At 36.3% G+C, this 23,212-nt stretch overlaps 1 protein-coding gene across 10 annotated transcripts in view; it reads left to right on the forward strand.

Moving 5' to 3' along the window:
- EXD3 (exonuclease 3'-5' domain containing 3) overlaps positions 1–23,212 on the forward strand; it is a 490,105-nt gene that overhangs the window by 69,786 nt on the left and 397,107 nt on the right. For 5 of the 10 annotated variants that reach the window (XM_056812745.1, XM_056812748.1, XM_056812747.1 and 2 more), the window contains one exon: positions 5,273–5,399. The exons of the other annotated variants lie outside the window; for them this stretch is intronic. The gene's annotated coding sequence lies outside the window, so the exon portion shown is untranslated. The remainder of the gene's footprint in view (positions 1–5,272; positions 5,400–23,212) is intronic. 10 annotated transcript variants of the gene reach the window in all.

Genomic DNA, 23,212 nt, shown 5'->3' on the forward strand with positions numbered 1-23,212 from the left:
ATTGTATCAATTCTAAAATCAATCATGACTCAAAGAAATTCCTGTTCTGTGCTTAAGCATAGGTCAAAGCCCTTTCCATTGTTCAGCAAAAGGTTTCTGTCCTAAAGTAATCTTAAGAAGGGAGGAGAAGGAACCTCCCATGCAAATGGGGTTCACATTCCAATACACTATCAGTAAGAAATTTTCCAAGTATGAAATTTCCCAATGGTGAAATTTCCAACATTTATAAGTCTAAGAAATTTTAAGGTTTACACAATACAGTCAATTTTTGTGAAAGTTCCATGTGTTACCAAGAAATATGTATATTCTTTGAGTGTCTTATTTAGAAGATGTCATAAACCGTTTAACTTTAGTTTCTCTAGAAATTTGTTCCATTCCATATTTGCTCTTTTGTATATATTTCTGTTAGGTTTATTCAAAACTGATCAAGGGATCTCTTATCACTATTGCATTATTGTCTAGAAGCTCAGAGAATGTTTCCTTTATGATTTAATTCCAAGGTATTTATTTAGAGCATATAAATCTATTACTTATATTGGTTTATTATCTATGGTTCCTTTCAGCATAATATAGTTTTCTTGTTTATTGCCTTTTATATTTTAAATGTTTTGCTTTGTCAAAGCATGATGGCAACTTCTGCTTTTTTTGGATTCATATGATGAATAATAACTTTTTTCTATCCCCTCAGTTTTATTTTGTATAGGTCTTTGATTTTAAAAATGTTTCTTGTAAGTTATAGATTGTAGAATTTTTTTTTGCCAATTTATCACTTTAATTTTATTTGATTGATTAATCATATTTAAATTTATGAGTTAAGTTTATATTTTTTCTATTTGTCTCTAAAATTTTTTTCTTTCAAGTTGTGATTTCTCTCCTCTTATGTAAACACAATATTATGTTCCTTTAATTATTTTACTTAAGTCTTTTTCTTAAGGTGCTCCTAATCCCATTGACTCTCTACCTTTCATCCCTGATCCCATCTCCTGCCATTTGTTACCCCTTTCCCTTTAGGATTTTATTAATTCCTTTTTCTCTCCTGCTTTTACCTGATAATATTTTTCTTCTCCTTTTTTTCCCTCTCAGTCAAGTAGATTCTTTCTTCTTCCCTTCCCTTCCAGCTAGTTCTATTTATTATTTATTATTATTTTTTGTAACTTTTTATGAAAGTATTTTTCTGCCTTTCATCATTATCCATCCTCTCTTTCTATCTATTTTCCCCGATTCATAACCCATATAATTATCTGTTTTTTTTTTCTTTTCTCTATATTCTCCCATTCTAGGCTTTCCCCTCTAGGCACTTTCTGCCACTGCCTTATTGAGCTTGCTCTGTGGATTCTCCTCTTCTGTTATGCTTCACTCCTAGAACAATGCCAGTTATTGTAGATGCCAGAAAGGACACTGCCTTATGGTGGAACCTTTCCACAACTTTGTCCCTAATCATGCATCCAGTCATAAATTTTTTTTCCTCCTGTTTTTACCAACTCCCATCCCCATTTGCCTTGAAATTTCCTCCCTGTATCCATGCTTTCTCATTTCTTCAGATATCCACAGGAATTCTAAGTCTCTCCCTCTTAAAGTAGTAACAGATTCCTCAGACCTAATCCAGTGTGTAAAGTCCTATTTCTCTACATCCATAGGTGGAAGTCATCACTTCATCAGTGGAGTTCTGTCTCACCTCCAAAGTAAGGCCTCCCCCCTTCCCATTCAGTCTTTCCTTCTTTCTTTTCTACTCCCCTGAAAGCTCTTATCTTTCTGAGATCCCTGGTGCATCACATATTTCTCTATACCTATCAGTTCCCCTTCCCCTTTCATATACCCTCCTATAAAGTAATGTGGTTCCACAAAAAAAAAAAAAAAAAGCATTGCTTCACCTGTAGGGAGGAGGTTGATAGGTTCTAGCCATAACGCCCCCTGTCTGCCTTGCACTATTATCTTTATCAGATTTCTGCCTTTTTCTTCTATCTCCTTGTGCATATTTAGAGAGATGTCTTACTGGTTTCTATGTTGCTTTTGCTATCCTTTCCTGCTGATTTCTCCTGTATTTCTGTTCTTTCAGGTGTTCTAGAAGCAAATAATCTCTCCAGTTCTAGTTTTCTTTCTAAAAAGGTTTCAAATTCTTCTTTATCATTGAATGTCCATCTTTTGTCTTGTATGGTTAAGCTCAGAATTTAGGGATATGTTACTCTGGACTGCATCCAGAGTGCATTTTTTTTGCTTTTTGGAATATATTGTTCCATTTCTTCCTATGTTTTCTAGAGGGTGCAGAATAGTCTTGCATAATCAGATTGTTCTTTCCTTTGTATTTGAAGGTCTTTCTCTTCATTGTGTTAAATTTATGGTTGGACTGAATATTTAATTGATCTCCAGGGATTTAATTTCTAAATCCCAAAAATGAGTTACTAAAGTAAAATGGAATTTATGGTAGTTTATTTTTATATTAGAGGGAAGATATTAAGGAAGAGAGAGAGAGAGAGAGAGAGAGAGAGAGAGAGAGAGAGAGAGAGAGAGAGAGAGAGAGAGAGAGAGAGAGAGAGAGAGAGCGCACGCCTGAGAGAGCGCAAGTGAATTCCAGCTTCCTCTGACCCAGGTAGCAATTTTAAGGCCCCAGTCAGGGGAAAGGAGTCTCAAGACGATGGGCCTTCCCGGAGGCTCATGCCTCCAGAAAGGGCAAGGAAGGAAGTCAGCCTTTACATTTACCACGCTGTCAGTTCAATCAGCAGATTCTTTTATCAGCCTCAGCTCCAGCAGGCTCCACTCCAAGTGTCTTCACTCCAAGTGACTCCCTTCAGGTTTGTGGCCCTCCTCACTCCAAGTGACTCTCTTCACTCTAAGTGGCTCTCTTCTCATTCCAAGTGTCTCCCTTCAAGTCTCTCTTCACTCCAAATCCGAGTGTCTGTCCTCTGTGTGTCTCCGTTTCCACTTTTAAAGACCTTTTTCTCTTGTGTCACTTCCTCAAAATTTTACATCTACCAGTCACAGTTGATGTTCCACTCCAGGACTGACCACTCTTTCACACGTGGGTCACAGACCTCCCACTCAATGTATGAAATGGGTGTTCATACCTTTTTGTGGTTAAAATCTAAAATGGGTAGATCTCCATACTCAACTTTAAGTACTGTGTTTACACTGTGGAGATTAAAATCTAAAAATAAACAGGGGATTACAGTTTAATCTTCACAATCAAGGAAGAGCTAAGTACCTTCATTGTTACAATCAGGAGAGAGCCAAATCCAATCTTCATAACTGCTTGTAGCACTTGTTTCTGAATTGAATTGTTAAATTTAAGTTATTACTTAATACAAGGTATCTTGGGTTTTTTTCCTAGAGGCTATGTTAATTCTCATAATTAGAATTTCATTTTTCTATATTCAGAAGTTATGGAAATTCTTTTATTTCCTTCATTATGGTAAGGTTTTTTTTTCTGTTGTGCTCTTCTGAGCAACCTGTGGTCCTAAGGTTGTCTATGTATCTCTGCCTTCATGACCAGTATGTTATACTTTCATAGTGAACATAATTTCTTTAAATGCTATTGTTTTTTGCTTTTCTTCTTCTAGCTTGACCTTCACTTTTATGTATTTGCATTCTTAAATTGTTCTTTTTTGTTTCTTTGGTGAGCTTTACTGTTGCAGATTCCAGTTATTCTCTTCTGTCCATTATTTTTGCTGTGTAACAATTTAGTTCGGCTTTAGTAATTCTTATTTCTCTTGAACCATTCAGAAACAGTGTTCCATATTCTCCTCAAATTCCACAAGCTCCTGTCTCATCACATTTAATAATTTTCTTTTGTTTTGTATTGTTTGTTCACAGATTCCTGAACTTGTTTACTAGATCTGAAGGCTATGCTTCCTTCTTTTGTTATTGTTTTTCTTGTTGATTTATTTGTTTATGTTCAACATCTTTGAGGTTTCTTCTTCCTGAAATCTTTAGTAATCTTTGGTAACAATCCCCATCTCCCCCATTGTCCTTATCATTCAGTTTCTGACTCCTCCCCTCTAATTGTGATTTTCTCTGGGATTGGATCTCAAAGTGTTTCAGCCTCCTTTCATACTGGGTGATTTATAGTTCAGTAGTCTAGCTTTCTGTCCCTAGTGTCTTTGGGGTGCTCTGAACTGTTCCCAGCTGGACACAGTACTCTTTCCCTCCATCTCAGTGGCATCCTGCAAAGACTCTCATATTCACAGTGTCCTCTTCTGGTGACCTGTTCTACTACCTCTGCTTTTCAGTTCTCTGGCTAGGCACTGGTAATTTAGAGCTCTATAGAGGCAGGGGTGCTACAGGGTTTAGCCTCCAGCAGGTTTTTACTCATGCAGGGCTGTGGCCCTGCTGGCAGTTGCACACTGAGAAAACTTCTACAGCCTGGACTCAGAGTTTCCAGAGCACTGGAAAGATGGAGAGGAGTCTGGAGCATAAAGGTGATTTTTACTGGAAATCCATTGTATGCTTGGATCCACTAGTGCAGCCTTGTTGTTGGTAACATGGGAGGGTTCTGAGTTAGCTCAATGTCAGTGAACATTATTTTCTGGGACTTGGGGGTATTTTTTAACTTTCTTTTAGATTTTGGGTGTTCTAGACTGTGGTGACCACTAAAGTTGCTTTATCTTTGGTGAATAATTTCTGTTTTGGAGAGATCTTGAGGACTGAAGAAAATCTAGATGGCTGTCTAGACCGCCATCTTATTGTTCACATAACCTGGAGCTGGATCTTATGTTTTTTCTACTCTGCCACATTGCTTCCCACCTGCCTCAAAAATTAGTGATCTCCCAGTTAGTGGGCATTGGAAGAAGCAAGATGAACATTTTTCAGGAATCATAGAATTTAGCACTGTCCGTGACCTGAAAGAACATCAGTTTATTAAGTTACCCAGGTAGGAAATGGCATAGCTGATAATCTTAAAACCTCTGACTCCAAATCCAGTGTTCTTTTGTTTTAGAGGATTGTTCTTCTTTGGATGGAAGTTTAGATTAGACTCTGAAGATCCTACCTAATTTAAGGTTGTCCAATTGTTTATATTAGAATAGTGCTTTAACCAAATTGTCAATTAATTACAGGTTAAAGGAAAAAGGAAAGCTAGAAAACCTTTACTATACAACAGCACCTTAGTGGAATATATAACCTCTCCTTTCATTTCTTGCATTATATAACACCAGTATACTATTGGGATTATGTTCTGCCTAACTCTTATGCAGTTTAAAAATAGGACCATGAGCCATCTGGTTCAGCTTTGCTACTACCACTTTCTGCCAGTAACCTGATATGTTATGTTTGGTTAAAGAATTGGTGACTGCAGAGCTGGTTAAGTGAAGGAGAGCTGAAGAGTGGAAATTGGAACTGATCATTCTGTGGAACTGCTGAGAACTTGTTCATTGGATCAGCTTTCTGAAGTCTGGGAAGTAGAAAAGGTTGGACTCAAGTGTAACTTAGTAAAATAAATACAACTGTGTTGGATTCCTGCTGTTATTCAGTGGTAGAATATATTTAACATGGCCCATCTGCAGAATTTGGCCTATCTTCATGAGATGAGCCTCATCCAAGTTCAGAGAAAAGTTTGACATAAGGCTTTACAACAATAAAATTAATTAAAACGTGCTTTACAAGTCACAAAGCAATTGAATTAATATTTTTTAATATTAATTTACTTTCAGTGGAAAAAATAGTAAAATATAATCTCCTTGAGGGCAGGAATGATTTTAGTTTTGTCTTTAGATCTGCAGCACTTGACATAGTGTCCATTGTGCCTCATACTTAGTTGATGCTTAATAAATGCTTATTGACAGAAAAGAAATAAAGATGACTAGGAAGAAATTTGTGAAATTTTAAAAGAACAGTTAAACTAATTTTTAAAAAATATTAATGAATAGCTTTTAGCTGTTAAGAAAAGCATTTCTTATTTGCAAATGAACCAGTTTTTTTATATTTCATCAGCAACATTGTTATTGTATTAAGCTACATGTGTTAGCCTAATAAAACAGCTGATCAGTGGCCAAATTGGACTTAAAAGATGTGATTTACAAGACTTAAATGATTTAAATAAGAGACTTATAAAGTTAGATATGCTTATTAAGAGGGAGACACAGACAGAATCAAATGGGAATCAGGAGCCCCAGGATTCATTCCCACTAGTTTCAGAAGTGACAATTACATTTATGATAACTAGTCCTAAGCCTCAGTTTTCTGCATTCTATGGTATGTTTCAAGCACTTCTATTACATTGCATTCAGAGACTGCCTCCTTACTGAAGCAGCCTAAAATTCCTTTGAGGAGAGGTGTTTTGTTTTGTTTTGTTTTAATTAAAACCCTTACTTTCTGTCTTAGATATGTTCTTTCTGTCTTAAATATGGTTCCAAGGCAGAAAGGTGGTAAGGGCTAGGCAACTGGGGTTAAGTGACTTGCTTATAGCTAGGAAGTACCTGAGGTCAGATTTGAACACAGGACTTCCCATCTCTAGGCCTGCCTCTATCCGTTGAGCAACCTAGCTGCCCCAAGAGGTGTTTAAAAAAAATTAAAAAAAAATTTTTTTTGATAGATTTTTATATCTCAAATCAGGGTCTTATAGAAAAAATCCTTTCAATGGCCTTATGCCATCTCTTGGATAAGTTTTGCACAGGGCATCTCAAAGGGAAATAGGGAACTCGAAGATACTTGAAACATGATAGTTAAGAATTATCATCTCTGAAAGGGGCCTAAAGGAAGTGAAAACAAATAGCATGTGTCTGCCACACTGGCAGATTATACACTTGGGTCTTGTAAATCAATTCATGGGTGGTTAATCTTCTGAAGCCTTCTGCCCTATATCTGACTACATATTTATTTATTGCCCATTTCTGGATACTCATTGTTTCTGGGTGAATTTTACACAAAATATTGCAGAGTATTCATCCCTGCCCCAACACTCTTGCTTAGGGGTTCTTATCTTTTCTTTTGTGATGGGCCTCTTTCAGTCTTGTGAAACCTATAGAGACCTTCTCAGAATAACGTTTTCAAATACATGTATTAAATTTATAGGATTGCAAAGGAAACCAATCAAAATATTAAAAAAGAAAACACAAGACTGCATACTCCAAGATAAGAACCTCTGCTATGGGGTATGCCAAAAGCAAAGTCCTGGGATATTATATGGCCCCCTGCAGCTAATAGTCAAGCCAGGTAATTAGGATTTGTATTTACATATGTGGTTGGGATGATAGGTGAGCTCTGCAGCAGATGTATACTGTAGGAGTTATTTGCGGAATAGTAATAATTGGTCTTTAGGAAGCTGTTACTGATAGATAGATATGAGGAAAAGTAGGAGTCAAGATGGAACAACTCCTGTTACACTCTCTTGCTCTCTTCTTCTGGGCTGTGATAACAGATGAATATCTCGGGGAAATGAGGATCCTGAGTGGTGGGTCAGTGTTGTTAAGTTGAGGGGAGGTCTCCCCTATTGAGTGATAAGAGGGGATACCCTGGAATTGATAATCATGAACCTCCCAGGGACACAAGCCTCCCCCTGTTTGTTGTCACCGCAGTGGGGGACCTGACCAGCACAGTGCAATGGCTGATCAGCAGCTTTAGGGAACTAGCTTCCTCTATGCCCCCTGAACAAAGTCCCTTTTTTTCAATCTTACTGCAATTTAGTATGTCTTTAATAAACTCAAGGTTTCTGAAAGTGGGAGGTTGGGTAGAGGTTAAGGGTTGTCCCTATATTCTAATCCTTCGAGGTCCTTTCTGGAAGCTCTGGGGCTAACCAGAAATTCTCCTCCCCTACCCAGTTATTTTATAAGCTAAACTAAGATATTGAGGAATAAAGCTAAGAGTAAGGCAGGTGCTATAAGGCTGGGGTGGGGGTGGGGCGGCTCAAAGGCCCTTGAGTCCGAGGCCCCTCAGGTCCAACGGGATCTGAGTCTCTCTTCAGATGTTGCTAGAGGTGTCAGGCAATATTCCATCACCATCATATACCACGATTTGTTCAGCCATTTCCCAATCGAGGGACACCCTTTCATTTTCCAATTTTTTGCCACCACAGAGTGTGGCTGTGAATGTTTTTGCACAAGTATTTTTCCTTATTATCTCTTTGGGGTACAAACCTAATAGTGGTATTGTGGGATCAAAGAGCATATAATCTTTTAAAACCTTTTGGACATAATTCTAAATTGCCTTCTAGAAAGGTTCGATCAATTCACAGCTCCACCAGCAATGCCATTAGTGTCCTGATTTTGCCACATCCCCTCCACCATTTATTATTTTCCTTTGCTGTCATATTGGCCAATCTGCTAGGTGTGAGGTGGTACCTCAGCATTGTTTTGACTTGCATTTCTCTAATTAAGAGAAATTTAGAACACTTTTTCATGTGCTTATTGTTTTGATTTCTCTATTTGAAAACTGCTTATTTATGTCCCCATACCATTTGATAAGACTTGATTTTGTTTTTGAAGAGTTAGTTTATAGAAGAGAACTTCAGTTTGTTTTGTTGACTTTAGAAGATAGAACTAGGACCAATGGGTTGAAAGATTATTTCCATGTAACCTGAGAGAAAAGCTTGTTTTAGGAAGTTAGAGCCTCTAAAAATGAACCGAGTTACTTACTTTGGGGAGTGATGAACTCTCTAACCTTGGAGACCTTCAAGTAGCATCTGACTGCTTCTTGTGGGTTTTGCAAACAAGATTTGTGATTAAGGCAGGATTGATGGCATATAAAGTTCACTTCAGTTCTGATATTATGTGATCCTTTATTTTTAATGGAACTAATAAACTAAAACTGAATTTGCTGCATTTTGCCTGAAATGTATGTTTCTAACATTTTGAGTTTTTCTTAGCTCATAGTGCCTTGCACCTGTTTCTTTTCTTTTCTTTTCTTTTTAAACCCTTACCTTCTGTCTTGGAGTCAATACTGTGTAATGGCTCCAAGGCAGAAAGAGTGGTATGGACTAGGCAATGGGGGTTAAGTGACTTGCCCAGGGTCACACAGCTGGGAAGTGTCTGAGGCCAGGTTTGAACCTAGAACCTTCAGTCTCTAGGTCTGGCTCTCAATCCACTGAGCCACCCAGCTGTCCCCTTGCACCTGTTTCTGCTTCTCTGTCAGTGGCTTTGCACCACCTTGGCCTCAGTCCTTGGCCTGGTATGACCGAGAGCTGGGCTAAAAATAGCTGTTAAAACACTGTCAGAAATACATGACTTTCCTCAAGTGCAATTGTAGTTCACGTTAGGGTGGGAGTATTTGAAGACAGAGTGGAGAGGCCAGACTTGGGACTTCCTGCCATGTTATAGGGATTTTTTTTTGCTTTAAAAAAATGTTAAGAAACTTGATTCCTAAGAAGTATGTCACAGACAGCTGAAACAGCTTACCTGGCACCAAAAACAGAAATATTCCCACAGTCTCCAGGTGGGAGAAACTCAGTAAGATAAACAGGGCTATTTAACCCTTTACTAAGACAACTGAGGTAGGGGAGGAACAATAACCTGATTGAAACAGGGTGAGTAAAGTAAAGAGAGAACTATATTCTCTAACAACATTTCTGGCTCTTCAGTAGCCAGCCATATTTCTTATGTGGAATTTTTATAACTTGCTGTTAACTTTTTGGGGGGATATAAGTCAATAGGAAGAGTAAGGTTTATAGATAGCTTTTTTAAAACAAAAAAAACCCTTACTTTCTGTCTGAGAATTGATACTAAGTATTGGTTCAAGGCAGAAGAATGGTAAGAGCTAGACAATTGGGATTAAGTGACCCCACATTTTAACCTAGCACCTCTGACCTCTAGGCCTGTTTCTCTATGGCAGCATTGGCAAACGTTTTTGAGTTCATGTGCCCAAATTGCAACTTCAAACTGCCTGTGAGCCACTTGTATTACCCTAGAGAGTGAAGGGAGGAAGTACTTGCTTTGGGTGGCTGGACAGAAGGTTGGGGCATGCCAAAAATGGCCTCCAGGACTGGAAAGAGGGGGAATGAGCAGCTCCTCCAGACCCCAGCTGGCCTAGCAAGTCTTTACCAATGGCGCTCAATGGTCACTAGCTGCCTCTACAGATAGCTTTTTAAGAACACATCTAGTAAGTTAGTCAACTCCACTTTGTGTTTCTTTTCAATCTGAGTTATTCTAATCACATGCACTATTCTCATGATTTTTTTTTCTGTTCTCTACCCTTGGTTTAGAGTCTGAGAGTGTCTTCTCTTTGGACCTTGCCAGTTTTAGTCCAGTAGTCACAGGTTTTTGAAAACAAATTATGTTACACTTATAAGTTTCTAGACTTTTTTTTCTTACAACACTCTTGTGAGATGTATAAGCATTATTGTTTTGTTTTTATAGATGAGGAGAATGAGATCCAGAGAGGGGAAGTTATTTGCTCAGGCCCCCATGTAAACATCAATAAGTGTTATTAGAAGTTCTCAAACCCTGGTCTCCAGACTTCAAGTCAGTGTTCTGCATTCTAGTATACTTTTATGTATTAACTTTTTTTTGGATGTGATTAGCTTTTACATTATTGTCATTTCAAGATATACCACTCTCAGGGGGCAGCTGGGTAGCTCAGTGGATTGAGAGCCAGGTCTAGAGATGGGAGATCCTGGGTTCAAATCTGGCCTCAGACACTTCCCAGCTGTGAACCTGGGCAATTCACTTAACCCCCATTGCCTAGCTCTTACCACTCTTCTGCCTTGGAACCAACCCACAGTATTGGTTCTAAGACAGAAGGTAAGGGTTTATTAAAAAAAAAAAAGACATACCACTCATCCCTTGCACCCATAGAGCTGTACCTTAAAACAAAGAAAAACTGTTCAATTTGACTGCTTCTACATCATTCCACATCCATTGCTTCAAACCCTTTCCCCCTTCCGTCAGGGTCACACTTGGTCATTATAATTATCCAGTGTTTGACTTTACTTTCTTGTTTTGTGATGATTTTATATTATGTACTTATGTATTCATATGCAGATATCATTTCAACATCATGACTTTCCCCATCATGGTTTTGAAATATTACAGGTTGACATAAGCAATTAAATGGAATTTTGGGAGAATTTTGTGGAAGCCACAGACAGCATCTGAAGGCCAGCAGATGACACAAAAAGTTTAAAAACTCAGAGATGCATAAAATATATGTATAGTATTATATAATATCAACATTTTATCTTTTAATGTGATAAATATACACACGTTCTCTTACTGCAAGCCATTAAAAAAATTCAGTCATCTTCTCTAGTACAAAGTGAGGGCCAAAAAAATTTTCACAGATTTTCCAAATAGTGAGGGTGCCACACTTTAACCCTATTGAATGAATGAGGGATACTTGTCTGTATTTTCCCTGATTTCATATTCTTCACTTGATCAATTCACACAGATCCAAATTTCTCTGAATTCTTCATATTTGTTGTTTCTTACAGTAGAGTAATATTCCATTACATTCATATGTCACAGTTTGTTCAGCCATTCCTTAATCCTTGGGAACCCACTTTGTTTGTTTTAATCAGAAAAAAGTCTTACCATGAATATTTTGGCATATGAAGTACCTTTTTTTGCTTTATGACTTCTTTGGGTGTATGTGCCTTAAAGAGGAATGACTAGTAGCTTTGTAACTTTCACAGTAAATGTGTCATTCACAGTAACTATGAATAACTTGGTAACTTTTCTAGCATAATTTTAAGTTGTTTTCCAAAATAGTTGGGCCAGTTTACATCTCTACAACAGTACATTAGTGTAGCTGTCTTCCTGCAATCCCCTTCAGTCTGAACTCTTTTCATCTTTTGTCATCTTTGTCAGTCTGATATGTTTGAAGTGGAACCTCAGAGTTGTCTTAATTTTTAATTTGTTATGTATTATTAATGATTTAGTCAGGTTTTGCATGGTTATTAATAGTTTGCAAATCCTCTTTTGATAACTGTTTTTATATACTTTGCTCATTTGCATATATGTATTATGTTAATTCTCTATATAGTTTCAATAGGAGACTTTTGTCATAAATATTTGATATTTCCAGTTGATAGTTCATCTTATCCCAGCCGCATTGATTTTGTTTATATAAAAACTTTTAAAGTAATATTTAATCAAAAGTGTATATTTTATCTTTTGTAATTACCACTGTTCCCTCTTTGGTTAAAAATTCTGCAATTAAAAAAAATTCCCTAGCTGTGAAAGTTACTTCCAGATCCTTTATTTTTTTTATGATGTGACCTTTTAGGATTAATCTGCATATCATTTTAGAGCTTATTATGCTATGTTGCATAAGATGCTAATATAAACCTATTTATATGCTTATCTATTTATATTTGTTTTGCTAAACTTTTTTATAGTTTACCTAGTTCTATTTATTGACTAAAGTAAGTCTTTCCAGAAATAGTTTATATTCTTGGGTTTATCAGATAGCATGCTGGGTTCAGCATCAGTTCTGATGCTTGTTTAAGTAATTTATTCCATTGATCAACTTTTCTATTTTAAATGACTGTCAGATAGTGTTATTGATTACTATATAACTTTCAGTTGCTATGTGCTATTTCACCCTTCATTCCTAGTTCTTTAAAGTGACCCGTTGGTAGTCTGATTGACAAAGCACTAAGTCTGTAAGTTAATTCAATTAGGCTGTGATGTTTGTTCATATCTTTTGCTTGCTTAGCTATTGGAGATTTTTAGTCATACCACAAGGCCTCTGAAGTGCTTTTGCAATGGGGGACCCAGATACTTTATAATGCAGACAATATGCCCTTTCCTTAGTGAGGATGGACCCATTGCCAGCAGCCTTCAGTGAACTGCTATATGAGAGATTTCACCAAAACCTCTTACTGTTGACATGATGCCAGTCTTACTTGTTATGACCCTAAAGTTCATTTGGGACCTACTTTAATAAGCCTCTTATCTCTTTTGGAAAGGGAACCATTGAATTGATATTTTTAATTCAGCTTGTCATTGTTATTATAATAACAAAAAAGTTTTTATTAATGGGGGAATGAGAAGGGGAGTATTAGGAAGCACTACAATGAATTAATCTCCTAGAATTCTTCCAAAAGAACTAGAAAATACACCAGACCAAATCCTGATGGGCAAATATAATAAAAATCAATGAGCCATTTTTCTTTTTCTTTTTTAAAATTAAATGAAAAATTTTCAATTACATGTAGAAACAATTTTTGGCAGTTGTTTTCTGACATTTTGAGATTCAGATATTCTTCTTCCTTCCTCCCCTTCCTGAGACAGTACATAGTCTAATATAGGTTATATCAGTGCTTCATTCAGTATATATTTCCATATTCCCCATGTAATGATGAGTCATTTTTATAGCCCTGATTGGCATGAGGGAAATAGACAAGTCTGTAGACACTATGCAGAGAGAGGCTGTGTTTCAAGATAAGTGGAAGTATGAACTCATACCAGGGAACTTCAATGAGGACAGCTGCTAACTGGCAGTTTTGCCACTCTGTTTCCAGTTTTGAGTCACAGTTATAGAACAGGCGGACTAGAGATACCTGTATTCTTCTCACCCACAACCTTCTTTGTTCTGGGCTAAGTACTAAGAGATGAGCAGATTCAGAAGTAAACAGTAGTGGTATAGCTTAGATTTCAGGAGCAGAGCCCAGTCTGAACTCTGTATAGAAATAAATCAGGTCAGGAATCCTAGACCAAAGAGGGGAGCCTTCAGTTCTGTCACTCTGAATCAGTAGATTTTTCCCAACTGGCTGACACTGGCTGAGTCTGGTAACCAGTCTAATGTATTGCTTAGATTCAAACCCAAAACAAGAACTTGGAGAGCTTAGACTGACAAGTAGCAATGAGATTTTACACTGAATCACACTATTTTGGGAGCACTGAATGCTTCTAGGTCTTCAACTTCAGCTGTCTTTAAGATCTTGGAATAACATAATACTCAGTACTTTAGGAAAGCAGCAAAAGGACTAGCCCAGACCTCTCCAGAAACATGCTGAGCCTGGTCTTAACAGCAGATATGAAGTCATGAAGTAGGTTGGAAGAATGAACAAATAAAAACAGAATCCCACCATAAAGTCCTATTATGTTGACAGGAATACTACACATATGAACCCAGAAGAAGAGAATGATTCTAAAAGACCTTGAAGCAAAAACTTCAACATAATTTGAGCAGTTTCAACTATATTTCCTGGAAGAAGTGAAGCAAGAGTTAAAAAAGTTAAAAAATTTTAGTCAATGAATTGAGACCATTACAGGAAAAAAAGAAAAGAAATGAGAATTATGGTAGAAAGAAATGAAAAGGGAACCAGTTGTATGATATAAAAAATATAAAACCTTATGCAACCAATGTCCTGACATTGTAATGTACCAATGACCCTATGAAACAACAAAGAATATTCAAAACAATTCAAAAGACTGAAAAATAGAGTGTAAGATATCTTTTATTGTAAAAACAGTTAATCTAGAAAACAAAACAAGGGGGAAAATTTAAGAATCACTGGACAGCCTGAAAGCCAGAAAGCTTAGCCATCATATTTTAAGAAATTTTAAAACTTCCTAGATCTCTTAGAACCAGAGGACAATGTGGAAATTAAAAAGGATCTATTGGCTACCTCCTGAAAGAAACCCCCAAGTGAAGACTACCAGGAATATCATAGCCAAAAATTCAAAGCTTGCAGGTTAAAGAAAAAGTACTTTAAGCATCCCAAAAGAAAGAATTCCAAATATAGAGAAGTCACAGTCGGGATCACCCAAAATTTTTTCACCACCTCTATAAAGAACTAAAAAGATGGGAACATCATTATAGAAGGCAGTGGATAAGAGTAACTTATCCTGCAAAACCAAGTATTATCCCTACCGGGGGGGGGGGGGGGGGGGGGAAGGAGGATCTTTAATGAATTAGAGGGCTTCCAAGCATTGTTGATGAAAAGGTCAGAGATGTGTAGAAACTTCAGATATAGGAATTAAATATAAACAGGTAAACCTGAATAAACAAAGATAAGGACTTAAAAAAAGATAAAAACTGCTTATACTGTAATATGGGAAAATAGCATGTGTCCCTTTTGAACCCTATCATCATTTGGGGTTGTAGAGGGAGTTTAATTAGACAGAAGGACAGCTAGGTGGTACAGTTCATAGAGTACTGGGCTTAGAGTCAGGAGAGCCAGAGTTCAATCTGGCCTCAGGCACTTACTAATTGTGTGACCCTGGGTAAGTCACTTAACCCTGTTTGCCTCAGTTTCTTAATTTGGAAAATGAGCTGGAGAAGGAAATGGCAAATACTCCATTATCTTTGCCATAAGATAATGACCAAATAAGGTCATGAAGAGTCAGGCATGACTGAAAACTACTGAACAACAACAATAATTGGACAGAAGGCCTGGAAGTGGTTCTGTTATGTCTTGATGGTCTTAAAGAGAGGAATGGCGAGAAGAAGAGGAATACTTTGGGAATGGGAAGGGAAGGGAAAGAAAGGTTAGGGAGAATTATCTCACATAATCAAGGGGTATAAGTAGACATCTACATTAAGAAGGAAAGGGTTTGGCATAGTAGCTGACATTTGAGACTCACTCATATGAACTGGTCAAAAGAGGGAGGGATACACATAACGAGCTATGGTTGAGTACAAAAATATCTCACTCAACTTGGAAATAGAAGGGAAAAGGGAAAAGAGGAAATTAGCGGGAGGTTATTAGAGAGGAATTAAGGGAAGAGATTAGTCTTTATCAAAAAAAATCTAAGGATTTACAAGAATATATATATAGGGTTTTTTTGAGGTAACAAAGAATGGGAATCTGAGGGGGTCCCAATAATTGAGGAATGACTTGAATAAGTTATGGCATATACATATGATGGAATTCTATTGTCCTATAATAAAAAAGAGAAACCTGCGAAGATTTATATTGATGCACAATAAAGTGAGCAAAATCATGAGAACAACATTGTAGTAAAGACAAATAACTTTGAAGGCATAGGAATTCTGATCAGCATAATGACCAACCACAATTCTAGAGGATTAAGTATAAAACATGCTACCTATCTCCCAACAGAAGTGAAATGTTCATAGTGTAGAATGAGGCATATATTCTTTTGGACTTGGCTAATGTAGAAATTTGTTTTGTTTGACTATACATGTTTACAACAGAGATTTTGTTTTTCTTTCTCAATTATGGGAAGGTTGGAGTAAGTGATTTGAAATGGTAAATTTTTGCTGATGGAAAACAATTTATTTTTAAAAATTTTATTAAGGTTCTGACTTTATGGAAATGCTAGTCTCAGTACAATTACAAATATGTAGGAGGTTAGAGAGAACAAAAATGACATAGGTAGAAGTATAAAGTATAAATAATAAAAGTAGGAGGATCAATGCAAACAGGAGTTTGCTGGAGCTAGCTTTAACATCTTGCAGGAGATTGTTAAATTTTTTTTTGGTATTCACACCTCAGAAATTTACAATCATTACAAATCAGTACCTGATTTTTTGTTTTGTTAATTGTTTAAATTTAAAGTGTTAATGATATAGATTAAACTTTAAAATGTGTGTTCATAAATCCTAATTCTCCCCTCAGTCTGACAGTTAAATATTTACCAGCAGTTCCCTTGTATTGTTCTATAAACATAGTTTGAGCTCAGCAGGAGTGCAATATGAAGCTCAGGAACTCAAGACATCCTTAGTCTGGAGACCAATAACAATACCAGTAATAATGACTAGCCTTTGTATAGCACTTTAATGTTTGCAAAATGCTTTATAACTATTATCTCATTTGATTCTCTGAACATCTTGAGCTCAAGGTTGCATAAGGCAGCTGTAGTGTAGTGGAAGGAGCCCTGGAGTTTGAAGACTTAATTCTGGTTCTTAACTGATTATCTGTGGAACCTTAGGTATTTCACTTAACTCCTTTGTGCCTCATTTCCTCATGTGTAAAATGAGCTAATAGTACCTTAACTAGCTATTTCACAAGGTTGCTATGAATTTCAAATGAGTTTATCTACAGAAAGTGTTTTGTAAGTGGCTGTTTTATATAAAATAGTTATTCTTATTAGTATGATCAGATGAAATCAGGCTTGTTTTGTTCTATCACAAGAGTTTATATTTGATACTTTGTTACTGGGTGATGATAATCTTAGGCTATGAAAGTTTGTGTTGACAAAGCATAAATTCTGGCAGCTTTCACCAAGATGAAATGATTCTTGGCTCAGGCTAGCCAGGCTAAGATTGAAAAAACTCCCCTGTAGATAGGTGATGGATTCTTTGGCGAAGATGCCTCATGAAACAAGGAAAAAATATCTTAAAATGGCCCTTAGTTGTGTGTAGCTCCTTTTTGCAGTGATGATCGTGTAGCTGAAAGGTGGGCAGAATGTTCTAAGACTCTTACAGTTTATAAACTGGCTACAAAGGTCTTTTAACAACAAGTCTAAAGCACTGTTGGTGTTTTAAATGTGAGATCTTTGTCAAATAGCTGATAATGTGATACATTACTAGAGAAACTAAACTACTTTGATATTGCCATTCCTACATGTTTGACTAGAATACTGTGGGCCAGTTATGTAGTGAAAATGAGGGAGTATAGATTAACTTCCTGGATGTTGCATTGATATCCTCAAAATGTTAAAGTTATGAGAAGAAGGCTTCTAGCATTTTGGGGAACTGGATGATTTATGGAAAGATATGGAAAAGAATCACATAGGAAGAAAAGGCGTGCCTCAGTTATGGTAAAAACTATGGAGAGAATACCCACAATGAAGGATTTGCTTGAAATATTTCTTTGTTGTTTATTGTAATATGTAAAAGTGAGCAAATTCTATAGATGTAGTAGTTGTAAAGTATAAAGAAAACTTACAATTTTAATAATGAATATTATTAATCCTGAAGAGGTATAGCTTGTGCTACCAGCATCACAGTTTCTTGAAAATCTAGTTAAATCAGAAGTATATTTTGGGGATTAGAAATAGCTATGAATTTCCAGATCATTTTCCTGCCAGGTACAGATCTAAGTAAATACCATTTAACTAAGTGTGTTTAAGGAAGCAAAGCAAATATTTATCCTGGCCTTCCTGTGAAAGATAGAAGACATTTTTGTGTAAGATTTTGTTTAATGACAGAAAAATCCCAGACCAGGAAACTTTAAAAAACATACTTAATAAAATCCAAACTAAGAAAAAAAAAACTAAGTATAACTTAAGAGTTAAGAAATTCAGTGTTTTGGGTGTTTTTCTTTTTTAAACTTTTGAATTTTTCCCCTTATAAATGTAAGAACAATTTTTTAACATTTTTTTAAAGTTCCAAATTCTTTCCCTTTTTCTGATTTCTCCCTCTCCTCCTCCCTGAGGTGGTAAGGAGTCCAATATAAATTTTACATGTGAAATCATGTAAAATATTTTTCTATATTAGTCATTTTATAGGAGATCTCAAATGAAAAAGAAAGAAAAAGAAGAAAGAAGATGAAATATAGTATGTTTCAGTCTGCATGGGCAGACTCCACCAGTACTTTTTTCAGAAGGCAGATGATGTTTTTCATCAAGAGTCTTTGGGATTGTCTTGGTTTACAGCATTGCTGAGAATAACTAGGCCATTCATAGTTCATCAAGAAATATTGCTTTCATTGTGTACAATGTTCTTTTGGTTCTCAATTAACTTTTCATCAGTTCATCTAAATCTTTCCAGATTTTTCTGTAATCCTGTTTATTATTTCTTATAGCATAATAGTATTCTATAACTACTATGTACTATAGCTTGTTCAGCCATTCCCTAATTGAATGTCCAGTTATTTGCTTTTGTGGTGTGTTTTTTTTCCCATGAGTTCAACATATCTCATAAGTTCATTTGATTAGGATTTCTTATAACCATGCCTTGAAATTATAGAAATATAAATATCTTACTCATTTTCTAAAAAGAAGAAACTGAGGCACAACCCTGATGCTCACAACAGGTCTGTGTTCTGCTAAGAGAGCCCCATTGGCTTCACTCTCACTCACTGTTTAGTGTACTCTCAAGATTCTTATCAGCATCCAACACTGATTACAAAAGGATCCATGAAAATGTAGGCAGTGCTAGTTTACAAACAAAACAAAACAAAACCCACAGGCATGATAGTTTACATGGGTGACTAAAGTGACAACTTTCATTTCTTTCCTTCATTGCTGCTTGGTGGCTGAAGAAGTCAACTTATACTTTCTTAGGCCTCTCTTCAGTAGATCCATAGTTATCCCCTAGTGATATTCCACCAGAAATGATGGTGTTAAGAAGAATCTGTAGAAAAGTATAATTCCTAGATTCATTCTAGGCTGTTTTACTTATTTTTTGTACTTTTGTCCACAACTGGCTACAGACTTAGATGGGTCTCCTCTAGTCATCTTTACCGTGATAATATAAGGAAGCTACTTATTTCTTTAACTTCCTTTGAGAAAAGAAATACTGGCAATGACTGAAGAGGAATGTTATTAATGTGTACTTGTTGCATAGTACCTTATGTGTAGGAATTAAGGAGAGACTTTTTTTTTCCCCTTAAAAATCTGTCATGTGTCCAGAATTAGAACAACTGCAAATTAGTTTTGATATAACAGATATTAATACCTATAATGTACAATGCTTATTAAGCATAATGACAGAGACCATGTGGAAAGGAAGTATGGTTTTCATATAACATTATTAGACTTAAATGACATATGTAAAGTCCTGTAGAAGGAGCCTGGACTAGGAATCAGAACACCTGAAGACCTGGCCATGAATTTTTAGATAAGTCATTGTAAAACAGAGAGGCTAGCTCTTGCCTCCTCTTTACCTTTATGACATTAAAAGAAGCAATATGACTGGTAGATAGTCTTATCTCACAGTATAATTTGGGGCCAAGATATCTAATCATAAGCCCACTGCAGAGATGAGCACCAATAATAGTTTTATTAAGAAGACAAAGCATATCAGCAGGGGATGGTGAATAACTGTAAAGCAGGGGTGTCAAACCTGCCCATAACACTCCTGAGTAGAATCCAAACCATACTAAAATGTAATTGGGAAATATTTAGCAAAATAAAAATATAATAAAATATAGATAATATTACATTTTAAAATAACATCAATATGTAGCCTACAGAGGTCCTTACATTCAATTTAGTGGCCTACATTTCTACTTGAATTTGACTCTGCTGCTATACATGTTTCTTGGAGAACTGGGTAAATGAGAGACCATCCTATGTCAGTTGAGATGAGGTTATGCAGAGGTGCCTGATGATCAATCAGAAGAAGTGAGAGGTTTGAATAGGTGAAAAAAGATATCAAAAGTTTAGAGTCTTTTTATCCCCTAGAGGAAAGAGAATATTCAGATATATGGAAGACTCAGTGAGTGAGTGAAAAGATGGAAATTCAGATTAGTAATTAGAGATGGTCCAAGTGTATGTTGAATTTATATGTGCCATTTTCAACTTATATATTTGATAATCTTTGTGGGATTTGGGATTCAGACTGAAATCTCATAAAATATCTTTTTATTGTATTTCTTCCTTCTTGAGCATCCAGAGTTGCAAAATCCACACAAATAATTATAAAGCAGGGCTATTTCCTAAAAGTAACATCTAATGGTATTTCTCAGTCTTTTGTGTTGGAGTATGTATGAACCTCTCCAATTATGAGTGTGATATAGTACCTACTACTAATACATATTGTTAATTATAAAAATAATAAATGGGAAGTTATAAAATAGATGGAAAACCTGTTCCATATAGGTTCAAAACAGTTCAGATACTTTTCATAGATGTTATCAAAAGTATCCTCAGTGATGAAGTGAAGCTTAAATATGAACTTCCCTTCAGGGCTAGGCACAAGGATGCTAAAGAGACTCTTATTATAAACATAAAATATTTATTGAAATATATAAGGATAAAGAAGGATTTCTAATTCTAAGAGATTCTAAATCCACCCAAATAAACTCCCTGGTTCCATAAGGAATCACTTCTTCTGTGTCTCACAGGCTATACTACTCCTCTCTGATCTGACTAACCCAAATTTATACTATCTAAATAAAAACTACTGCTATTATCCTTATAATTCTTAACTTCACCTTCAAATTATAAAATAGCAAAGGCTAGCTGTTTGAGTCTCAACAAGAATAAAGTTAGAACTCTGAGCCTTAACAGACTCAGAGTCCCAACCAAAGACCAGGTTTTTCTTTGGTCTTCTCAGAGTTTAATCAATCTATATAAACTGCAATAGATAGTCACTAGTGTTTCCCAAGTTGGGAAAGGAAAATACTAAGTTCCTTCAGATCTTTCCCTCAGACAGAGAGAGAGACAAAGGTGTTACCTCCTCCAGCCCTGAGAGAGAGTCTCTGAGAGTGTGTCTCTGACAACTGCCAGAGATCAACTCCCAACTGCCAGAGAGAGTAATTGACATAGAAAAAACGGTGATAACTGTCAACATCTGAAATCAACATGCTCTCTCAGCTCTGCTTCAAACTCCTGTTCTTTTCTCAAGCCAGATCTTTACTTCTTATCTCTAAATTAATAAAACAATACTTATTTTCTAATATCATCCTTACATAATGAATTCCCAGACCTGTGGCATGAGGAAAGCCCTAACAACTCCTACAAAACTCAGGCTGAGGTTAATATTAGGGTTTAAAGATACTTCAAAGTCATACATCTTTTCTATAAGAAAGGGCAACCATTTGATAGGACTATTAGGGCTTACAACTGCCCAATAGGAGAAAATTCTAGTATTCAATTCCTTTTTCCTTCAAAATACACTTCAGCTTTCTATTACATTATCCACAGGATGTATAATTCAGTCTGTGCTCTGAGTTAGATAAGGATATCTCAGCACTACCACCCCATCTCCATACCACCTTTATTCTGAAGAAACCAAATAAAGAAAAAGAAGATTGATCGATTTTGCCTTTTACACATTATGTAGCAGAATCTCAAAATAATAACTTTCAGCAATCTAGAAACATGTGGTCACTTATAAATGCCATTTCTCTAGTCTCTTGACAGGACAGAAACTTTCTTTTTCCTTTTATGGATTCACTGTAAGCAACCTTGTGTGTAGAGTAGGAGGGTAAGGGTCTCCAGGGACTTGCTTTTCATTGTTCTCTTGGTTGGCAGGGATTTAAATGACAAGAAGAACCCCAAGCTTCAGTTTGTAACTGGCTCTATACTTGTAGCTCCAGACTGCTTACTGTGTTTCTTCTTTTAGAAAGTGCATCCTGGTATCAGCAACTGCTAATAACTCCTCTGGAGATTTTCATCAATGATTCAGAGATGATGGTGTTTAAGGGGCTTGGCAGCTGCGTCCTCTTTGTTGGGGCGGACCTGAAATCCTTTCACTGTTTGTTGCCTTGAATAGAGCAGATGTCTTAAGAGTGCCCAACGCTGCATGACTCCACGCGAAAACAGGCAATTAATAGATGCTTTTGGATGAGGATAAGGTTGTTGCTGATTGCTTGCATCCTATCAGCAACTGAATCCCCTCCATCTGTCTAAATATTTTAGTCTCAAAATAAACATGGATTAGAGTGAGACAAGAATAACCTTCAGCCTCTTTGGTGTTGACTGTTCTGAGGGTCCTTCTCTCTGTTCAGAACCACAAATAACTTTAGTGGCCTTTTAGGGATAGAAGAGTTAAAGTAATATGACTTGGACCAGATGGGGGAGTCAACATAAGTTTGGTGTGCAGCAGACAGTGGAATAATCCAATTCAAGTTCCTCCTCCTCTACAAATCTTTTTGTGACCCACAAGGATCTCTCTTCTATGAACTCATGTGGTACTTATTGTACATACCACAAGTTTTTGCACCTAAGTATATTTGGCCTTTTTGTCTTCCAGGAGTTTTATGTATATTAGACTTATTTAACTAGATGGCAATTCAATTCAGTTCAAGAAACATTTACTAATCATCTGCAGTGTATATGGCACATGGAAAGATTTTTCCACTAAGATGAAATTATGGATCATTGATATATATGCATAACACTCAGCTAGACATGGAGAATACCAAAAACAACAATAAAAAACCCTACTCCTTACATTCAAGGAGCTTGCTTTCAATTGGAATTGTTATATTACATAGATAAGTAAACACAAGATAATTTGAAGAGATAGGGAGAGAGATATTATTAATCACTGTAACAACTAAGGGGAATCAATAAATATTTTACCATGTCCCGAAAACTTCTTAATCCTAGAAGATCACATCAGCCCAGGAACTCACACTTTGGAATAACTTTTGCCTCTGATTGGAGTATCAAGGACTTTACTTAACACCTCCATTTAAGGAAGATGTCCAGGATCCTTTCTTTATTTCATGCCAGGTTTCACTCCTCTGAATTTTTTCATCTTG

Source organism: Monodelphis domestica, chromosome 1 (genome assembly GCF_027887165.1).
Source record: "Monodelphis domestica isolate mMonDom1 chromosome 1, mMonDom1.pri, whole genome shotgun sequence".
In the NCBI taxonomy this organism is placed as follows: Eukaryota; Metazoa; Chordata; class Mammalia; order Didelphimorphia; family Didelphidae; genus Monodelphis; species Monodelphis domestica.